The 7209-nt window shown below is 36.6% G+C and overlaps 1 pseudogene; it reads left to right on the forward strand.

The window, feature by feature from the left end:
* Positions 1-454: 454 nt before the first annotated feature.
* On the forward strand, positions 455-6930 carry LOC110576809 (annotated as a pseudogene).
* The last annotated feature ends 279 nt before the right edge of the window (positions 6931-7209 follow it).

Raw genomic sequence — 7209 nt, forward strand, 5'->3', positions numbered from 1 at the left:
GTGTAATTACCACAATACCGTATTTGTCATACTGATAAGTTGCAAAGTTCGGACATAATAAATGGCTATTTATTTAGTTAGTTAACTTTTTTAAAATAACAGACTTAATTAATTCGGATAGATGAATGATTAATAGTAGGATTTCACACTGTGTGGAAGGGGTTCTTCTCACAAAATAGTATGCTTTTGTACATGTATTTTGTATGCATATAAGGTTATCCCTGATTTAGATACGTATACACAGTCTTACAGGCCTTTTAGATTCCTGGCACAGTGTACATGTATGAGTGAGTTGGGAGTGTACAAGTACTATCCATTAAATGAGTAGCTCTTTGCTAGATGTTAGGGGAAAACTAGGGTTTAGTAAATACAAGACCCAGTTCTCAAGAAGGCAAGGTAGACAAACATCTAGTTACACAGACACACCTAAATACAGACAATTATTAATGTAGGGATGTCTGGAGATTGTGACCACTGTGACCATGAGTTTGATGACAGATACAAGAAGTACCCAGCTTATAATCTAATTACTAATCTAATTACTGGTGTGTCAAGAAATTAGAAATATAACAACATGTCTAGTGCACATTTGGAAACAGAAACAAGGATTGCATGTTATCAAGAAGTTACTTAGTGTTAATTATTTGGTGGGGGGGGAAGAAGAAAGAGATCTTGTTTGAAATGTTAAATGCATATTTTTCTTTAAAATTAACTTTTCTAATGCATATATATATATATATATATAATATATATATATATTGCCATTTCAAATGGCAATTTCAGAGATGAAAATATTAAAATCCAATAGAATTCATGGGAGAAATAGACAAATAATAGAGATTTATATATATAATATATATATATAATATATATATATTATATATATATATTATATTATATATATAATATAATATATATATATATATAATATAATATAATATAATATATATATATATATATATATTCACTTAGGGCAGAGATGAATGTAGTTGTATGTTCTAAGTGAAGAAGGAAATAGACCAGAGATACTAGTTACAACATTTCCATCAACCCATCAGTATGAAATCTAGTGTTAGGTGTGTTTCTGTTTCAATATACCTTATTTCATATATTCTTTGATTCATTAGCCTTGAACTCACGGCCAATAGCAGTATAACTGATGCCTAAATGAGGCTTATCTAACCGACATATTTTCTCCTTAAGACACATCACAGGCTTCCTGTTTTTAGGAACATCAGATAGTGTTTCAACACTATCTATGCTGAAGGGCCATTTTAAACAGTGAAATCACCAACCAAAAAAAAAAAAAAACCCACAAAAATTCAAAAAATGTGACACTCAACAGACTGGGAAAAGAACACTTGCTTATGAGTGTGAGAACTGAAACAAGAAGGCAGTGCATACTCTTGGTTTTCAGCTGGGAAAGTGCATGTTGGGCAACTCAAACTTTCCCCTACCCTGCACATGGCTGCAAATGGTGCAAAAGCACTGCTAGTATCAATTTTGGGATTACAAATATATTTTAGCAAGCAGGTGAATTACAAAATAAAATTTGTAAATAAGGAAGTTTAACTATATATGAAGAAACAATGGATAAACATTGGACATCATACACACAGGAGGAAAAGGAAGAAGTGAACAAGCTTACTTCCTAAAGGTAGTTTTCAGGCTGCAAAGCAGAGAGGGAGAACCCAAATAGAAATGGGATGCTTTATTGAGTCAAGGAGACAGACACAGTTCAGTGAAGCTGATGCAACTAGAAATTATGAGACAGAATACTAGAAAACAGGGACATATATGCACATGCATACACATGCACACACACACAATTCCAGACATTGGCTGAGGAATCCTCTGTGTCTGAGTACTGACTTAAGTCAATGTCTGGAATCTCCATAAGTTCGAAAAGAACATCCAGAAAGTAATTGACCAAACAATTCTCAGAGTAACACAGGGATGGGAACAATTTGTGTTTCTTCAGCCAAAGTAAAGAGACCTCATCATATGTGGGGCATTAGAAAAACTCCTCAAAAGGGTGTGGCCATTGTAGTGGGGAAAGTTAGCCCAAGAGTAGGGACTGCTATGTATATGCCATATTCAAGATAATAAGTAAGCTTAACAGAATTGAAATAATATGGAAGTAACGGCATGCTAATACAAAAGTTCAACATTTCTTAATGGAATGAAACAAACTCTGGTGCTCAACATATAAATTTACTATATCTGGTAATCAGTAGAAACCTACCAGGCAAAGAAGCAGGAACATACTGATAATAGGAGGAAAATTAATCATTAGTAACAGACACAAAATGAAGAAACAGTGTAATTAGAAGATAAGGTATGAAAGCAGCCCATGTTATCCATAGATGAATAAAGAAGATGTGACAGATATAAATATATACAGATATGTATATGATGGAATATTACTCAGCCATAAAAAAGAATGAAGTCTTGCTATTTGCAAATACGTGGATGAACCTACAGAGTATAATGTTAATTGAAATAAGACAGAAAAAGACAAATACCATGCAATTTCATTCATATGTGGAATTTAAGAAACAAAACAAATGAAAAAACAACAACAAAAAAAGAGACAAACAGAAAAATAGACTCTTAAATACAGAAAACAAACTGGTGGGTGCCTGAGGGGAGGCTGGTGGGAGGATGGGTGAAATAGATAAAGAAGATTAAGAATACTATTGTTTTGATAAGCACTGATAAATGAATGGAATTGCTGAATCATCATATTGTACACCTGAAACTAATATAACACTGTATGTTAATTATACTTCAATAAAATAATAAAATAAACAGCTATTAGAATATTATAAATATGCTTAAGAATGTAAAGAAAAAATAAACATAATAAAGAGAGAAATGGAAGATATAAAAATGATTCAAATGGCAATTTCAGAGATGAAAATATTAAAATCCAATAGAATTCATGGGAGAAATAGACAAATAATAGAGATTTCAATACTCCTCCCTCAGTAATTGATAGAACAACAGACAAGCAGACAAAAACTTCTGTAGTGCTATAGCCCTGTAACTATTAAAAAATTTAATTCATAATTAAAAATATTCCCCAAAGAAAATTCCAAGCTGAGGTTGCTCAACCAGTGAAGTCTATGAAATATTTAAGAAAAAAGGATACTAGGTCTATAGACATTCGTTCAGAAAATAGAACTGGAGACAACATCTCCCAGTTTGTTTAATGAGGACAGCATTACTCTGGTAGGAGAACCAGAAAAAAAGACATAATAAAACTATAGACAGGGGCGCCTGAGTGGCTCAGTCATTAAGCGGCTGCCTTTGGCTCAGGTCATGATCCCAGGAGCCTGGGATCGAGCCCCGCATCAGGCTCCCTGCTTGTCAGGAAGCCTGCTTCTCCCTCTCCCACTCCCACTGCTTGTGTTCCTTCTCTCGCTGTGTTTCTCTCTGTCAAATAAATAAAATCTTTAAAAAAAAAAAAGAAAAAAAAATATAGACATAAATATAAAAATGCTTAACAAACTATTAACAAATTAAATGCAGCAATATATAAAATAGATAATAGAGCATGACTGAGGTGGGGAATTATACCAGGAATGAAAAATTGGCTTAATATTCAAAAATCAAACAATGCAATTACTATAATAATAGAATTTTTAAAATAACATGTGATTATCTCATTAGGTGCGCCAAAGCATTTGAGAAAATTCACATATTCATCCTAAAAATTCATAGCAAAATGTGATAAACTGATAAAAGACACAAACAGAAAATCTTCATTTAAAATCTTACTTAACAGTGAAATCCTGATTCCTATGACCCCCACAGACTGATAAGGTAAGAGTGTCCATTCCCATCTACTCCACTCATATTTGTGCTGGAGGACAGTGTAATAAGGCAATGAACAACAACAACAACAACAACAAAGAGTACTGATAGAAAATGAAGATATAAAACTTCTTTATATACAGACAACAGTATTGTCTAGAAAAGCATAAGGAATCTACAAACCAACTATTAGCGTAAGTTTAGCAAAGTCACAGGTAACAAAAATCAATTTATTATATATCACAAAAAAATTGAAGTTAAATAATACTATTTACAATGACATCAAAAATTAAATGCTTAGATATAGATTTAACAAAATTTATGTAAGATGTATACATAGAAAACTACAAAATATTCCTGACAAGAACTAAAGAAGTCCTAATTAAATAGAGGGATATAACACATTAACAGAAACAGAGCACTCAATATTACTAAGATGCCAAATCTCCCCACATTGAAACTCCATTGTTCAACACAATCACAATTAGGAAATATGACAAGCTGATTTAATATTTTTATGGAAATTCATTGAACTTAGAATAGGCAGAAGACAAAGAGAGAGAAAATTTGGAGAACTTCCAGTACCTGCTATCAAAACTTACTAGAAATAAGTCAGTCAAAGAAAGACAAATATATGATTTCACTCATATGTGGAATTTAAGAAACAAAACAAAGGAGCAAGGGGAACAGAGAAAGAAATAAGCAAACCAAGAAACAGACTCTTAACTGTAAAGAACAAACTGATGGTTATCAGAGGGGAGGTGGATGGGGGGATGGGTGAAATAGGTGATGGGGATTAAGGAGTGCACTTGTTATGATGAGCACCGGGTGATGTATGCAATTTTGAATCACTATATTGTACACCTGAAACTAATATAACACTGTAGGTTAACTAACTGGAATTTAAATAAAAACTTCAAAAACATTTACTAGAATGCTACAATTACCAAGACAGTGTGGTACTAATGTAAAGATAAACAAATAGATTAATGGAGTAATAATATAAAGTCCAAAAATAGACCCACACTGATATAATTACTTGATTTTTGACATAGGCATTAAAACACTTCAAAAATGAAAGAAAAATCTTTCAATAAATAATGCTAAAACAATTGGATATCAGTATAAAAAAGGAAAGAAAGAATCTTGAACATTACCTGACATCATATGTGAAAATTAAATACAGAATTATCATAAACCTAAATGTAAGAGCTGAAGCTTTATAGAAACAGGAGAACATCTTTGTGACCTTGAGTTAGGCAAAGATTTCTAACAAGACACAAAGAGCTTGAACTATATAAGAAATATTCATAAAATGGACTTCAATAGAACTAAAAACTTTTGTACTCCAGAAGATAATTATAAAAAAATGAAAATGCCAGGGATGGACTTGGAAAAAATATTTTCAAAATATACAACAGATTATGAACTGTATCTAGAACACATAAAAAACACTGTTAAAAAATTATTCTGCCACTTGTTAAAACAGGAAGACTTTGTTCAGAACTATTTCAAATGGTGTTGGGACTATCACAACTGAGAGAGATCTGCCCCAAATCTAAATACAGCAGAGATAGCTGGGGACTTACAGATATCAAGCAGGTGATGGGGTTGGTGGATGGAAAATCACTTACGAAGGGATATCAAGGGTAGGGTTATTCTTGCTACCCTGCCTGTTTAAGACCATCTTGTCTGTACAAGATTCTTGCTGAAGGCAGGCCAAGAGCTTAGACATCAAGAATGGAGGATGAAGAATTTGACTAGATAATCAAGGGTGATCAGATATCAAAGACAGAGGATTCTCTATCAACTAATTTAGCAACATTCTTGCCACAATTGGACTGTGAAGACTAAAGACAAGGACCAAGGATGGGGCCTAATCAAAAAAAGAGCCAGGAGTGCCATGGCAGAGAGGTGAGGCAGAAGGAAATGTCAGGGGCAGGCCTGGATCCCCAGGGCTCTCCAAACCCTTCCCCCTCCCCGGGGGCCCTGCCATGCCACCCTGGCCAGTAAGCACCCTGAGTCAGGCCAGAGCCCCCTTCATCCCCCTCCCCACCCCTGTACCCCAGCCTTACAAAGCTGCTGAGCTGTCCTGAGCTCTCCCTGGGCCCAGTGTGGAGCAGGGGTCAGTGCTTCTCTTGGGTCTCGGGACAGGTGAGAACCCTGATGAAGGCCAGGGCCCCGATGTTGGCAGCCTGGGCAAGTGCAAGAGATTGTTGGCACCCTCCGCAGGGGTGGAGGAGAAGGCTTACAGGTCATTTCTGATTTTGACTTGACCTTGAGCAGGTTTGCACATAATGGATGGACTTGTAAGTAGCGATGGACTTCTTAAAACATTCTAGATAGCAGCAAGATTATCAGTGAGCAGTACTGGAATGAGCTCAAGGGGCTCCTTCACTACCATTACCCAGTTGAGACTGACCCACACTGGACCATCATAGAGAAATTACTTCATATGATGGATTGGTGGACCAAAGCACATGTCTCCCATGCCAGCAGAAGATTCAGAAGTTTCAGATAGCCCAGGTGGTTAAAGAATCCAATGCAATGCTTAGGGAGGGATACAAGACATTCTTCAATATCCTCTACCAACATAACCTTCCCCTTTTCATCTTTTCCACAGGCATTGTTGATATCCTAGGGGAGATTATCTGACAGATGAAAGTGTTCCACCCCATCATCCACATCGTGTCCATAATTACATGGACTTTGAGAAAGACAGTTTCCTACAGGGATTCAAGAGCCAGCTCATATGCACAGACAACAAGAACAGCTCTGTTTGTGAGAACTCTGGGTACTTCCAGCAGCTTCAGGGCAAAACCACATCCTCCTGCTGGGAGACGCCATGGGGGACCTCACTATGGCTGATGCGATTCCTGGTGTGGAAAGCATTCTCAAGATTGGTTTCTTGAATGAAAGGTGGAAGAGCGGCCAAAGCACAACACAGACTCTTATGACATTGTGCTAGAGAAGGACCAGACGCTGGATGTGGTCAACAGGCTTCTACAGCACATCCAGCACCATGGGTACTGGATAGAGACAGAGGGCTCCTGCATGTGCAGGTGTGGGGCCAGGCGCTGCAGGCCATGGAGAAAAAGGAGCCTCACCTAGAGGCTGCCCTGCTGGGAGCACTGCTCCTCCCTGGGTGTACAGAGAAGAGTCCAGGGTGGTGCAGCTGCTGAGTCCATGTCCCTCTCTCCTTTCCCAGCACCTTCTGTTGTATTCTTCAGAGGCATGCAGGAGGCTCTGCCAGGTGGAAGGGCCAATTAGAGGAACACAAGACCTATAGGGTGTTAGTATTCTAGGGACCAATTGGTCCAAAGATTCTTTTTTCCCCAAAATTTTAAACATGGGAAGCTGTTCTTCAGACAAATCTATGGGTGAAACAGA

The sequence above is a fragment of the Neomonachus schauinslandi genome, chromosome 5 (assembly GCF_002201575.2).
Source record: "Neomonachus schauinslandi chromosome 5, ASM220157v2, whole genome shotgun sequence".
NCBI lineage: Eukaryota > Metazoa > Chordata > Mammalia > Carnivora > Phocidae > Neomonachus > Neomonachus schauinslandi.